Genomic DNA, 14,085 nt, shown 5'->3' on the forward strand with positions numbered 1-14,085 from the left:
TTATACCAATCTGAATTTCTCTTGGGCATTTGTGTCCAGTTATGAGTGCTTAACTTTTGAATATATACTAAAATTTCACTTTGATTGTGCTTGCATGGATACCTGGTCTAATATCTACATTACTTGATGTGCAAGTTAATGTTCACTCAAAATGGTTTAAAAAAAAAAACCAAAAAACAAAATGGTTTAATATTCTTTTAGACCAAGGACTCCTGTTATGGAGGGCATAGGAAAGGTGATAGAATTTCTGCATTTTCAGGATCATCTTGAATGAACACTTTGTTGCACTCTGAAATCTGTATTTTTCTCAACATTGTCATTTAAAATGTTATTATATACCTTTTCGGTATTTTTAAATGCAATAATTTCAAGATGAGGCAGATCTCTTTGCTTGCATTTTGAAGCAGTTAGACAATTTAAAACTTTCCAACTGGCTAATTTTTACTGCAATCTGGTTATTCTCAATCTTGGCTGGAAAGCATTGAAAGCAAATTAAAACCGAGGCCTCACCCCATACCAAATGAATCAGAGTATCTGGGGGTGGGGCCAAAGGAGAGGTACTAAACAAAGGAGGGGGTGAGGATTAATGCACCATGAGCTAGAGAACCACAGCAATATAACCTTAGTGATATTTTATTGGAAGTACTAGTTCTAGCCACAGGAGGTTTCTATGAATAGTTCTTGATAAATATTTTAGTTTCCAGGAAGAGAACTAAGCCATCTCTAGCACAGCCAATGCGAACTAAACAATTGTGAAAAATACAATCCACAACAAACCAGGTTATTTTGCTAAAAGCTTCCAAAGCACGCATGTAATGCCCAATTTTCCATCTGCAAACTCACTGCTCTTAATCTGCAGAGTCTGAGAAATATCTGTAATTCTACTAAAAGTCTTGTCTAAGGAAGTTTCCTGTGTAGTTGGGGAGGAAAAACCGTGGGCCCTTTTTGTGCCCTGCCTGATCTCCTCCAGTGCTTCTTATTGGTTCTGCACTACTTAGCTGAGGATACCCTGCACTTGGGAACCTTCTTTCTGAGGATGGTCCATGAACTTCCTGATTGTGCCTAAAATTTGACACCATTCCCCTCCTCCATAGCCCATAGCCAGTGACTGACTGACAGAGTATACAAAAGGCCAGCTCTATAACCAGGTGAAACCATTGCCATGGCAACAGACTAGGCTGAGACTTGACTTCACCTGATCATACCTTGGCTCACCTTCTGTTTCCTGCCTTGCCTACCTCCAGCGTTAATCATTTGCAGATGGAACTATCTCCAACTTGTCCTCCAGAAAACCCAACCTAAAATATAAGACTATCTCACATACTGAAGTATGGAACAAAAACACAAGAACAATATTGATAATGACATCTAACTCAAAGTGAGTACCTACTCTGTACCAGACACAATGCAAAAGAACTCTAATTAATCATCAATCACTGTATTTAATCCTGTAGTACCTATTACTATCATCATCACTGCTCCCTCTCTGCAATTTATATATACAGAATCAGAAGTTTTGAATAGATACGCAATTTTCCCAAGGCTCTCAGCTAGCCAAGGAACCGAAGCCTACAGTTTTAACCTCTCCTTCATAAATTCAGTTTTTAAATGATATAGATCTATACAGCACAGAGAGCTATGAAAACTATAAAAGGCAGTGGTTGGGATTTGATAGACCTACACACTTACCATGGAACAGACACTTATTTGTTGTACAGATTAGCAAAGCTACTTAGGTCCATAACTCTAAGGATTACACAAAGCTCATATCTAAAGCTCTTATCAAAGGAGTTACTGAAAACAAAATAGTTAATTTCAAAATCTAATCCATTTCTTGGAGTCACAGAGTAACTTCAAATCTCAGTTACATGAGCAAAATAGTTAGATGTACATTTCTCACAGAACTGAAGTTTCTAAGGCTGAGATTTCATTTATTGATCAACAATGTGAAAATATATATCTATCACAAATTGTTTATGGCTAGGATTACACAAAAAATTAATGGGTACTACATGAAGTCTGGCAGGCTACAGTCCATGGGATTGGAAAGTGTCAAACACGACTGAGCAACTAACACTTTCACTTTCACACTTAACACAGATCCCTATGGCACAGCAAACACTGCTGCTACTGCTAAATCACTTCAGTCGTATCCGACTCTGTGGGACCCCATAGACGGCAGCCCACCAGGCTCCCCCGTCCCTGGGATTCTCCAAGCAAGAACACTGGAGTGGGTTGCCATTTCCTTCTCCAATGCATGAAAGTGAAGTCGCTCAGTCGTGTCTGACACTCAGCGACCCCATGGACTGCAGCCCACCAGGCTCCTCTGTCCATGGGATTTTCCAGGCAAGAGTACTGGAGTGGGGTGCCATGGCCTTCTCCAACAGCAAACACTAAATGACATTATTTCCTTTCCTAAAAATGGCTTCATCCAAATTGATATAAAAAATGAAGGCAAAAATTTATAAAAGGGGAAGAATAGATAAATCTCTTATATAGAAGAAATCCAAGTTAAGTGGTATAGATATTTCTCCTTTAAGGAGGGGAGCATCACTCTCTACCTGCTAAATGTTGGTACTGCATAAAGACTTACTTCCAAAGACAACAGTATGAAAGGAGAGGGAAAGTGGTTTTACAGTGGAAGAAACTGGCAACCACCTCCTCCCAGCAGGTGATTAGAATTAACGTTAATGATAATGTTTGCTGATAGTGTGTACCCTTGATATTATGTGACGAAAATAGCACTTGTGTGCTTTTTTTGTCCTAAAATCCATAGCATCAGTCTAATCATGAGTGAAGCATAAGATGGATCCAAAATACCTGAACTCCTAAAAACTGCCAAAGTCTTTAAAAAAAAAAAAACAAGAAAAGTCTGAGAAGAAGTTACAATCTAGAAGAGCCTATGGGAACACAACTAAAGGTAATGTGATATCCTAGATAGCATCCTGAACAGAATAAGAAAATTTAAAGTAAACACTAAGAGAATCTAAGTAGAAACAATGAGAGACTTTATTTTTCTGGGCTCCAAAAATCACTGCAGATGGTGACTGCAGCCATGAAATTAAAAGATGCTTGCTCCTTGGAAGAAAAGCTATGACCAAACTAAACAGCATATTAAAAAGCAGAGACATTACTTTGCCAACAAAGGTCCATCTAGTCAAAGCTATGGTTTTTCCAGTAGTGATGTATGGATGTGAGAGTTGGACTATAAAGAAAGCTGAGTGCCAAAGGATCAATGCTTTTGAACTGTGGTGTTGGAGAAGACTCTTGAGAGTCTCTTGGACTGCAAGGAGATCCAAACAGTCCATCCTAAAGGAAATCACTCCTGAATGTTCATTGGAAGGACTGATGCTGAAACTGAAATTCCAACACTTTGGCCACCTGATGCAAAGAACTGACTTGCTGAAAAAGATCCTGATGCTGGGCAGGATTAAAGGAAGGAGAAGGGGATGACAGAGGACAGTTGGTGAATGGCATCACCAACTCGATGGACATGAGCCTGGCATGCTGCAGTCCATGGGGCTTCAAAGAACTGGATATGAACGCAACTGAACTGAATGAAAAGAATCTAAATAAAGACCTTAGACAAAAATAATATATTAATGTCAGTTGATTGGTTGTAACAAACAAACCATACTAATTAATATAAGGTGTTAGCAACAGCAGGGCTTCCCTGATAGCTCAGTTGGTCAAGAATCTGCCTGCAATGCAGGAGACCCCAGTTCAATTCCTGTTTTGGGAAGATCTGATAGAGAAGGGATAGGCTAGGACTTCCCTTGTGGCTCATCTGGTAAAGAATCCACCTGCAATAGGGAAGACCTGGGTTTGATCCCTGGGTTGGGAAGATCCCCTGGAGAAAGGAAAGGCTACCCACTCCAGTATTCTGGCCTGGAGAATTTGAACAGGACTGTTTAACAATAGGAAAAATTATGAGGCATATAGAAACTCTCCATACTCTCTAAAAGTTTTTGTAAATCTAAAACTATTCTAAAACAAAAGGCTTATAGCAAAGATCTTAAAATATAATTCTTTAAAAGGAAATCACTGGCAATTAAGACAGTGTAAAAGTCACCTAATATCATGTGTGCAGTGTAATATTATTGTTATTTAGTCTTAAAACAGAAGGAGATTTTGACAGAGGTTGTAACATAGATATTATGCCAAGTGAAACAAGCCAGTCACAAAAGGATATTCCAAGAGTCAAATTCACAGACACAGCAAGTGGAATCGTGGTTGCCAGAATGAGGGGAGGGGACAATGATGAATTAGTGTTTAAGGGGTACTACATTTGAGTTTGGAAAGGTGAAAATTTTCTGGAGATGGTTAATGGTGGATGTCTCACAACAGTATGAGTATAATCAATGCCACAGAAGCAAATACTGAAAAATGGTTAAAATACTAAATTTTATGTTCTGTGTACTTTACCACAATAAAACAGGTGCCTAATGTCTAAATAAGTTCATGCATATGTAGGACTGTAAGTTCCTTGAAAAGAGGCATCATACCTTTTAATTTATTTTGTTATTTAACCTCTTAGTGCCCACAATGGCATCTGAAATGTATAAGGAATTTCAGGGTGGAAATATCAGGAAGTGATAATAAAGATTTAATTAAACAAAACAGAAAAGGTGTGATTTCATAAAGAACCAGAAATTAATGTTACTATCACAACTATTTCATTTGGTTTTCATAACTTTTAATCAATGTAATGGATATTGGTGGATTCACACTTTGGGAAGTGCAGAATTTTAATAGATGTATGCATTTCCCTTTTAAAGTTAAATTGGCAAAAATTAAGAGTTCTTTTAAAAGTTGACCTTGAAAATTCTTAAATGATAAAATGTACTTACACATATTTAGCTTAAGTGTTACCTTAAACCATGACAATTCAAGTAAGTGGTTTTTACCATGATAAAGAAATCTGAAATTCTTACATTCTCTTGTTACAATGTTTTCTGCAGAAACATGAACTATAATTTTTTTTTAAAAATTCAACAAGTCGTATTCCAGGGACTTTTTTTTTTTTTAACTACATCTGGCCTCTCAGCTTAGGTGCGTGCCTGGGTGCTAAGTCACTTCAGTCATGTCCAAATCTTTGCAACCCTATGGGCTGTAGCCTGCCAGGCTCCCTAGTCCATTAGATTCTCCAGGCAAGAATACTGGAGTGGGTTACCATGCCTTTCTCCAGGGGATCTTCCCAACTCATCGGTTAAACCCAGGGCTCCTGCGTTAGGGGCAGATTCTTTACTGTCTGAGAACATCTGTGCTGTCACTTAACTAAAATTTACAATGAACACTACATGGAGCTTTCTACATATTTTTCCAGAGGGCCTTCCCTTACAAAGCCAGAATCACTAGGATATAATTATCCATAGCTTTTTCTCATTTTTTTTTTTTTTGGTGAAGTAGCAAAATCTACTTTTACAGACAGTATTTCCAAATGTCAGATATTTAAAATACCATCAGAATTCTTAGCATAACTACACCTTGGCTTATATATTGAGGGCAGCATTTTACTAATCAGTACTGAGAATGAATAAATGATACTGACAGTAGCTAGAATTCATCAGCTCCTCAAATGCTTCATGCTTGATTTTTAAATCTATTTAAAAATTTTTAATGTACTAGTTTTAACTGATAAAGTGGTTTGATAAAGTATCATGTGTCAGGCATTATGCTAAATCCATTAAAAGCATTATCTGATTTAATCTGAAAACCACTGTATGAATGAAGTTTGCTATTCCAATTAAAAAGATGAAGAAACTGAGGGTTAAGTAATTAAGTTAAATATCTGGATCATGATTCATGCAACCGGTTAAGTCAAGGAGCTGGACCCCTCCCAAATATCATCTCCAGCAACTGCACAACTTACCTATTTTTAAGGAAGATGCTAAGCATGACATATGGGTTTCTCAGATTCTTTTTTACTTAGGCTTACAGTTAACAGTTAGCTATTATTTGACAGCTTTTATGCTATAGACATTTTCACTATTCCACCTGTAGCTTATTTCTGAGATAAAATTAGAGGCAGAGATATTTATTGTGCTAAAAGATCAGAAAAACAATATTAAGGTCTAGGGACTTCCCCGCTGGTCCACTGGCTGACTCTGTGCTCCCAGTGCAGGGGACGTGAGTTCAAAGTTTGTCTTGGGAACTAGATCCCACATCCCACAACTAAGTTTGCAGGTTGCAACCAAAAAGATTCCACAAACAAAAAGGTCCTGCAAACTGCAACTGAGACACAGTGCAGCCAAATAAGTAAACAGAAATATTTTTTAAAAGACCTAGTGACACCTGTTTTGAGTTTTTTAACCACGCCCTACTCTTTGATATTTTAATTTTTCCCCAATGGCAAAGCTAGCCATAAAAATAACACATAGGACAAATAAAGGAGTTGGGAGATTTGCCAAACTGCTCTTTGGTGGAAGGGTTTGCACCTGCTTAGGGTTGCCGTGGTGGCTTAGTAGCAAACAGTCTGCCAACCAGTGCAGGAGATGCAGGTTCAAACCCTGGGTCAGGAAGACCCCCTGGAGGATGGCATGGCAACACACTCCAATATTCTTGCCTGGAAAATCCTTTGAACAGAGGAGCCTGGTGAGCTACAGTCCACAGAGTAACAAAGAGTCAAACTCAACTGAGCACAGCATAGGCTTGCCTTGAAGGTGTTGAAAAGCTACATGCTCATTCTTTTTTCCAATTTTCTCTTTTCCATTTTTGAAAATTTTGTTGATGAATGATTCTCTTTTCTTGTCTCTTTTCATATTTCTGTTTTTTTCTATACTCTTATTCCCTTATCTACTTTTTGCCCTTTCTTTCCCAGTACCTTTCTCTAGGCTATTAGTTCTGTTGATCCTTCCTCTCCCCTAGAGGGAGAAGAAGCCCCATAGAGTTTAGAGTTGGAGCAGGATGAATCAGATGGAAACATTTTAAAACACACCTTGCTGTTCTGTTCCTCTTTACACCTACCATTATTTGACTCTTCTGTGTAACCTATTTCTTGTAAATACTCTTTAGGAGCCATTGTTTGCCCAAGCACAAAATTCAATTTTAGATTCTTCTCATCTCATGTTCTTTTACATTTTCCCACCAAAAATATTAGATATATAGCCATAACAAATATATTTGCCATTGGATCAGAGTTTGTATTATTTTCTCAGTTTTTAATATACCTCTGTTTCTTTTTAATAGTCAATGACTGCTAGCCATTAAGTGATGCTAAGTGAAAGTTGCTCAGTGACGTCCAACTCTTTGCAACCCCATGGACTATACAGTCCATGGAATTCTCCAGGCCAGAATACTAGAATGGGCAGCCTTTCCCTTCTCCAGGGGATCTTCCCAACCCAGAGGTGGAACCCAAGTCTCTCACATTGCAGGCAGATTCTTTACCAGCTGAGCCACAAGGGAAGCCCCTTGTGGGGGCTAGCCATTAGAGAAAGTCATCTTTAATGCAATCAAATACATGTTCAGTGAAGTTATTTGTACATAACTCTACTTGGGGTTTAATTTCCTTTTCTCACTTAAAATATTTTTCTAAAGGCTTTTTTTTTTCATTCTCATATTTTCCAATTCATAAATGATGGTTGGTACACTTGAAACTGTACAGAAAGGCAAAATAGCAAATTGAGTAACCTACTGATTTAGAAAATTAAAGAGGTTATATTAAGAGGATATTAAAGGAATAATCACATTTTAGATAAGTTTGGGAAACCTTCCTAATGGCACTAGGACACTCTTATTCACATCTACTCAACAAAAATAAACATATATTTATGTATTCATAGTATATGAAACACGCACAAACTTACCCAGTGATGTAGCACCCAGATAGTCCTTCAATGTAGGGCTTGATATCCTGGCCACTGGAGCTATGTCAATAGATAGTCTTCACAACACTCTTCAGGGACCACCTCAGATGCACAGTACTGCTGCCCAAGGTCATCTTCCCCTAAGGCCATGTTCCTACTCATGAGTGTCCCACAGAATGCTCTGACTGGGGATGTAGGAGGATAAAGCTCTGGCCATCCTGACAGAGCTCAGGGCAGTTCTAACAGGCCTTCAAGTTTCAAACTAACCTGTAGGGTCAGCTGAAATGTGTTAAGTCAGAAGAACCTCAGCTTGGCTTTCTCATCAGTCCAATCCTGAAAAAGGCATTTCCTTTCTCCACGGGTGTGGATATGGTAGATCTGCCCTGCAGCTTGGCTTCCTCCTCTACCAATTCTGCTTATAGCCCCTTCTTTCCACCGGTGTTGATTTGGGGTTGCTCCATCATAAATAGCCTGCACACTCCACACCCACTCTGAGTCTGTCTTCTGGGGAACCAATAAGCAATTTCCTAATAATTTTATGCTTTTATGTTTAAAATAAGTTAATAAACTATATTTGAATGTTACACATGCTTTTAGAAATTAAATCCCCCTTAGGTACAAACAATTCTTCAGCCTTCATATCATCCAAGTTTAATTAAAGTGAAGATACATAAGATACCCTATAAAAATCAAGTGTCAAATATGCTTAAATGCATACACACATAAAAGTAAATTTTACCTATGAGGGTAATAATTCCATGAAAATAAACTCTGGAAATAAATAAAATGGGGGAGGGAAGCCTGCAAGTAAAAGTTAAATGTTGCAATCAAGATGAAGGCTCTTTTTCACCAATGGAAATTGGAATTAGGTATCGAAAAAGGTATCTAAAAAGGTATCTTTTTATATATAATAAAAAGGTATAATAAAAAGGTATCTCCACTCTATCAAAGTGGAAAATAGAGAAGGAGCAAAAATAAAATGTGAACTGAACAAAAGAAAAACAAGTGAATCCCTGATGGCAGGAACTCAATGACCTATAGTTCGTGACCTTCAGATCCAAATGAGTAGAATACCTTGACACTCAGCAGGCCTGAAGCAGGCAGCAGCTGTTCCTAAATAATTGCAATTTGCTACAACACAGAAGATAATACAAAGTTCTCTTCAGAAGACATTTTTCAGAACCAAGTAATTAAAATTGCTTATATCAGTTGGTGTGTTTAGAAATGAAGACAAATAAACAAAAAAGAAAAGCAAGACAAGAGTAGGGATAAGGTGGAGAGAAGATCTCTCCTCAAAAGAAAAAAACTAAAACAGTTTTTTCTCTTCCATTCTAAAGTTCTTTCCAGTTACCATTATATGACTTAACAAAGATATTCATCTAGTAAAATCCATTGATCCATTTGGTTGTATCATCCATCTTGACCCTTAAGTTTATTTGGGGCACGTAGGTGTTTCTAGAGCCACCTGGAGTTAAAAATAACAACTACAAGCAAAGTAGCTCTTAAAGGAAGGATTAAGATATAATATAATCCTTGAAACGTTTGCATTGAAGTCCATGTTTGCCACCAATCCGCTCATTTCTAATGCTATCACGGGAGCCATATCAAAATGTGTTTTCAGTACCTGGGATACCAATTTGAAAAGCACCCTACCCAAAACTGGTCTCACTACTTCTGAGGGATTCTGTTTCAAATGACTTTAGGTGTGGCCCAAAATAATTATACACTTGAAATGCAAATCTAGAAACTCCAATCTGAAAATATAGACTGGATCATGGATTTTGACAGATGATGACAAATTTGAAATTATTCATTGATTCATCTTATTATTTAGTAACAAAACTGATATCAGACTAACAATACTAATGTTATTTCATATTTTAGAGTATTTATGCTTTTTTTTCTTTTTGTGAGTCAAACCAATTTTCTTAGCAAAGGACATCAGTAGTAGCTGCCCTTAAGACTATCATCTAAGGTGTCCTGTACATTCCTAACATCTATGAATTTCAGTTCTTAAATTATTGAGTCAAAACAATAAGCATTTGAACAATTTCTATAACTATCCTGTATTTCTTTTCCTTTTTATTGAAGTATGGCTGATTTATCATATTATATTTTTTTAAGTTATACAACAGTATTTTTATAGATTCAGTGTTTTTATAGATTGTTGCTGTTGTTGTTCAGTCGCCCAGTCATGTCCAACTGTTTGTGACCCATGGACTGTGGCACACCAAGCCTCCTTGTCCCTCACCATCTCCTGGAGTTTGTCCAAGTTCATGTTCATTGCATTGGTGATGCTCTCTACTCCTTCTGCCCTTGATCTTTCCAAGCACCAGGGAATTTTCCAATGAGTCTGCTGTTTGCATCAGATGACCAAAATACTGGAGCTTCAGCTTCAGCATCACTCCTTGCAGTGAATATTCAGGGTTGATCTCCCTTAAGACTGACTGATTTGATTGCCCTGCTGTCCAAGGGACTTTCAGGAGTCTTCTCCAGTGCCTCGGTTTGAAGGCATCAATTCTTTGTCCTTCTGCATTCTTCACTTTCCAGCTCTCACAACCATATATGACCACTGGGAAAACCATATCCTTGACTATAGACTACACTCCATTTAAAGTCATTTTCATAGTTCTTTTCTATAGCAAGTTTTCTCTGTTACTCACTCTCTCTGTGCCTCTCCTTGGCTGCTTTTTATACTAAGTATCTATTTAAATGCATTCCCTGGTGGCTGAGTGGTAAAGAATCCACCTACCAATGCAGGAGATAAGGGTTTGATCCCTGGGTTGGGAAGATCCCCTGGAGAAGGAATGGCAGCCCATTTCGGTATTCTTGCCTGGAAATCCCATGGACAGAGGAATCTGCAGTCTACAGTCCATGGGGGTGTCAAAAGAATCGGGCATGACTAAACAACAGCTATGTAAATAGATCAGGTGAAAAACATTGGGAAGTGGGTACTTATGAAGTACCGATTGTGTTGGAGAGAGGATGGAATTACAAGGGTTAGTATTTGAATTTTTTTGAATAAGAGATAAATATATAGAGAAAAAAGTCCTCTGTTGTCTTTCTAACTGGATTTCTGTTAACCATTGTCTTTTTGCTCCATGTTACACTATTAATTTAGAAAAGAAGATTGACTATAATGCTTTATGTCATATGAGTATTTGAGTAAGAAGAAATGAGGAAGAGATAGAGAATCAGGAAAACCTGAAATCCGTAACAGTATGGTTACTTATATGGTAACTGATATGGTTACAAATCTTAGTGGATTGAACAAGAAAAGTTTATTATTTTATTTGTGGGGCGTGCTTAATATCAAATGTCTGTCACAAACTGTGAAAGGACTCTTTCCATATCATTTTCATTCAAAGACCCAGCTTGCACAGTGTGGAAGACAGACAAGGTAAACTGCACCCAGCTCTGAAATGTTTCTGCTCATATTGCAAAGGCTGAAGCAATTCATGGAGTCTGGCTTAATTTAAGGGTCCAGCTTCCTATGTGTGCAGAAGAACCTAAGATCTTTAGTTAAAAGCTTAATCTCCACTGCAGTTTGTTTTCAAATAGGAATTCCCATTCCTATTTTCAAATAGGAAAATATTGTTTGTGTGTACACACACATACACACACAAGTAAATAGATTGATTTCGGTGAGAAATGGTCTAAAGAGCTAAATCCAATGTCCTGCATACAGAAATCACACTTGCATTAGGATTATTTTCTAATAGGAAATTTTAAAATTATGTGTTTTATTTTTCTGTGAAGATAAAAAACAAAGCCAGAAATAAAACATGACTGTGAAAGAAATGACGGAGGAGTGACATGAGCTAATCATGCTAATATATTTCAATGGTGACATTTATAAAAAACCTTGGAGCCATTTTTTCACCTTAAATCAAGAGTGAGTGTGAATATATATATTTGAAGAGATTCACTCTAAAAGTTGCAGTCCTACAACTCTCTCCTTTCATATAATTAGCAACTTACAGCTCTAGCAGTGTAAATATTATCAACATTCTCTAAAAATTTAGTAATGAATTTCTGCAAAATTTAAAAATTTGCTATTTGGACATATGTGTGTGTGTGTGTGTGTGTGTGTGTGTGTGTGTGTGTGTGTTTGGGCTTCCCAAGGTGGTGCAGTGGTAAAGAATCTGCTTGCCAATGCAGGAGACTCAACTGACACATCTGCTTGATTCCTGGTCTGAAAGATGCCCTTGAGTTGTCGCTGTTGTTGTTCAGTCACTTAATCCTGTCTGACTCTGCTGCTGCATGGACTGCAGCACACCAGGCTCCCTTGTCCTTCACTATCTCCCAGAGCTTACTCAGATTCATGTCCATTGGGTCAATCATGCCATCTAACCATCTCATCCTCTTCTGCCCTAGGAAATGGCAACCCACTTCAGTATTCTTGCCTGGGATATCCCATGGACAGAAGAGCCTGGCAGGCTACAGTCCGTGGGTGGCAAAGATCTGGACACACCTGAGCAACTGAGCACTCAGGCAGGTATATGTGTGTGTGCATATATATATATATATATATATATATATATATATATATATATATATAAACTTTTACTGGATTGGAAAAGGTCAGTTTTCATTCCAACCCCAAAGAAAGGCAATGCCAAAGAATGCTCAAACTACCACACAATTGCACTCATCTCACACGCTAGTAAAGTAATGCTCAAAATTCTCCAAGCCAGGCTTCAGCAATATGTGAACCGTGAACTTCCAGATGTTCAAGCTGGTTTTAGAAAAGGCAGAGGAACCAGAGATCAAATTGCCAACATCTGCTGGATTATCGAAAAAGCAAGAGAGTTCCACAAAAACATCTATTTCTGCTTTATCGACTATGCCAAAGCCTTTGACTGTGTGGATCACAATAAACTGTGGAAAATTCTGAAAGACATGGGAATACCAGACCACCTGATCTGCCTCTTGAGAAATTTGTATGCAGGTCAGGAAGCAACAGTTAGAACTGGACATGGAACAACAGACTGGTTCCAAATAAGAAAAGGAGTATGTCAAGGCTGTATATTGTCACCCTGCTTATTTAACTTCTATGCAGAGTACATTATGAGAAACGCTGGGCTGGAAGAAACACAAGCTGGAATCAAGATTGCCGGGAGAAATATCAATCACCTCAGATATGCAGATGACACCACCTTTATGGCAGAAAGTGAAGAGGAACTAAAAAGCCTCTTGATGAAAGTGAAAGTGGAGAGTGAAAAAGTTGGCTTAAAGCTCAACACTCAGAAAACAAAGATCATGGCATCTGGTCCCATCACTTCATGGGAAATAGATGGGGAAACAGTGGAAACAGTGTCAGACTTTATTTTTGGGGGCTCCAAAATCACTGCAGATGGTGACTGCAGCCATGAAATTAAAAGACGCTTACTCCTTGGAAGGAAACTTATGTCCAACCTAAATAGCATATTCAAAAGCAGAGACATTACTTTGCCAACAAAGGTCAGTCTAGTCAATGCTATGGTTTTTCCAGTGGTCATAGTGAGAGTGGGACTGTGAAGAAAGCTGAGCGCTGAAGAATTGATGCTTTTGAACTGTGATGTTGGAGAAGGCTCTTGAGAGTCCCTTGAACTGCAAGGAGATCTAACCAGTACATTTTAAAGGAGATTAGTCCTGGGTGTTCTTTGGAAGGAATGATGCTGAAGCTAAAACTCCAGTACTTTGGCCACCTCATGCAAAGAGTTGACTCATTGGAAAAGACTCTGTTGCTGGGAGGGATTGGGGGCAGGAGGAAAAGGGGACGACAGAGGATGAGATGGCTGGATGGCATCACCGACTCGATGGATGTGAGTTTGAGTGAACTGCGGGCGTTGGTGATCGTCAGGGAGGCCTGGTGTGCCACAATTCATGGGGTCGCAAAGATTCGGACCCGACTGAGCAACTGAACTGAACTGTGATGAAGTTCTTCTACTATATATTGTTTAGTTAGAGCTTACAACATTAATAGAATGGATAAAGTGATATTTGAAGAAATATAATCTTTAACAGGGAAACAGAGAATCATGTAAAATTTTAGATAATTGACAGAATCAAATGGCTGGTTCAAATAGTCCTGCATGCCAAACCCTTATTCCTGGAATCTAATCTCAGGTGTAATTATTTCAAGAATAAGACTTCATAATTTAAAAATCAATTTGTTTACCCTTCAGCCCTAGGGTCTGGTAGTGTGGATAAAAAGTTTTATACTTTAGCAAAAATAGATGTAGACTGGGTATAATTAATAAAATATTCCAAGGAATGTGAATAAAGTAAAAATATC

This window comes from Bos indicus, chromosome 1 (genome assembly GCF_029378745.1).
Source record: "Bos indicus isolate NIAB-ARS_2022 breed Sahiwal x Tharparkar chromosome 1, NIAB-ARS_B.indTharparkar_mat_pri_1.0, whole genome shotgun sequence".
In the NCBI taxonomy this organism is placed as follows: domain Eukaryota; kingdom Metazoa; phylum Chordata; class Mammalia; order Artiodactyla; family Bovidae; genus Bos; species Bos indicus.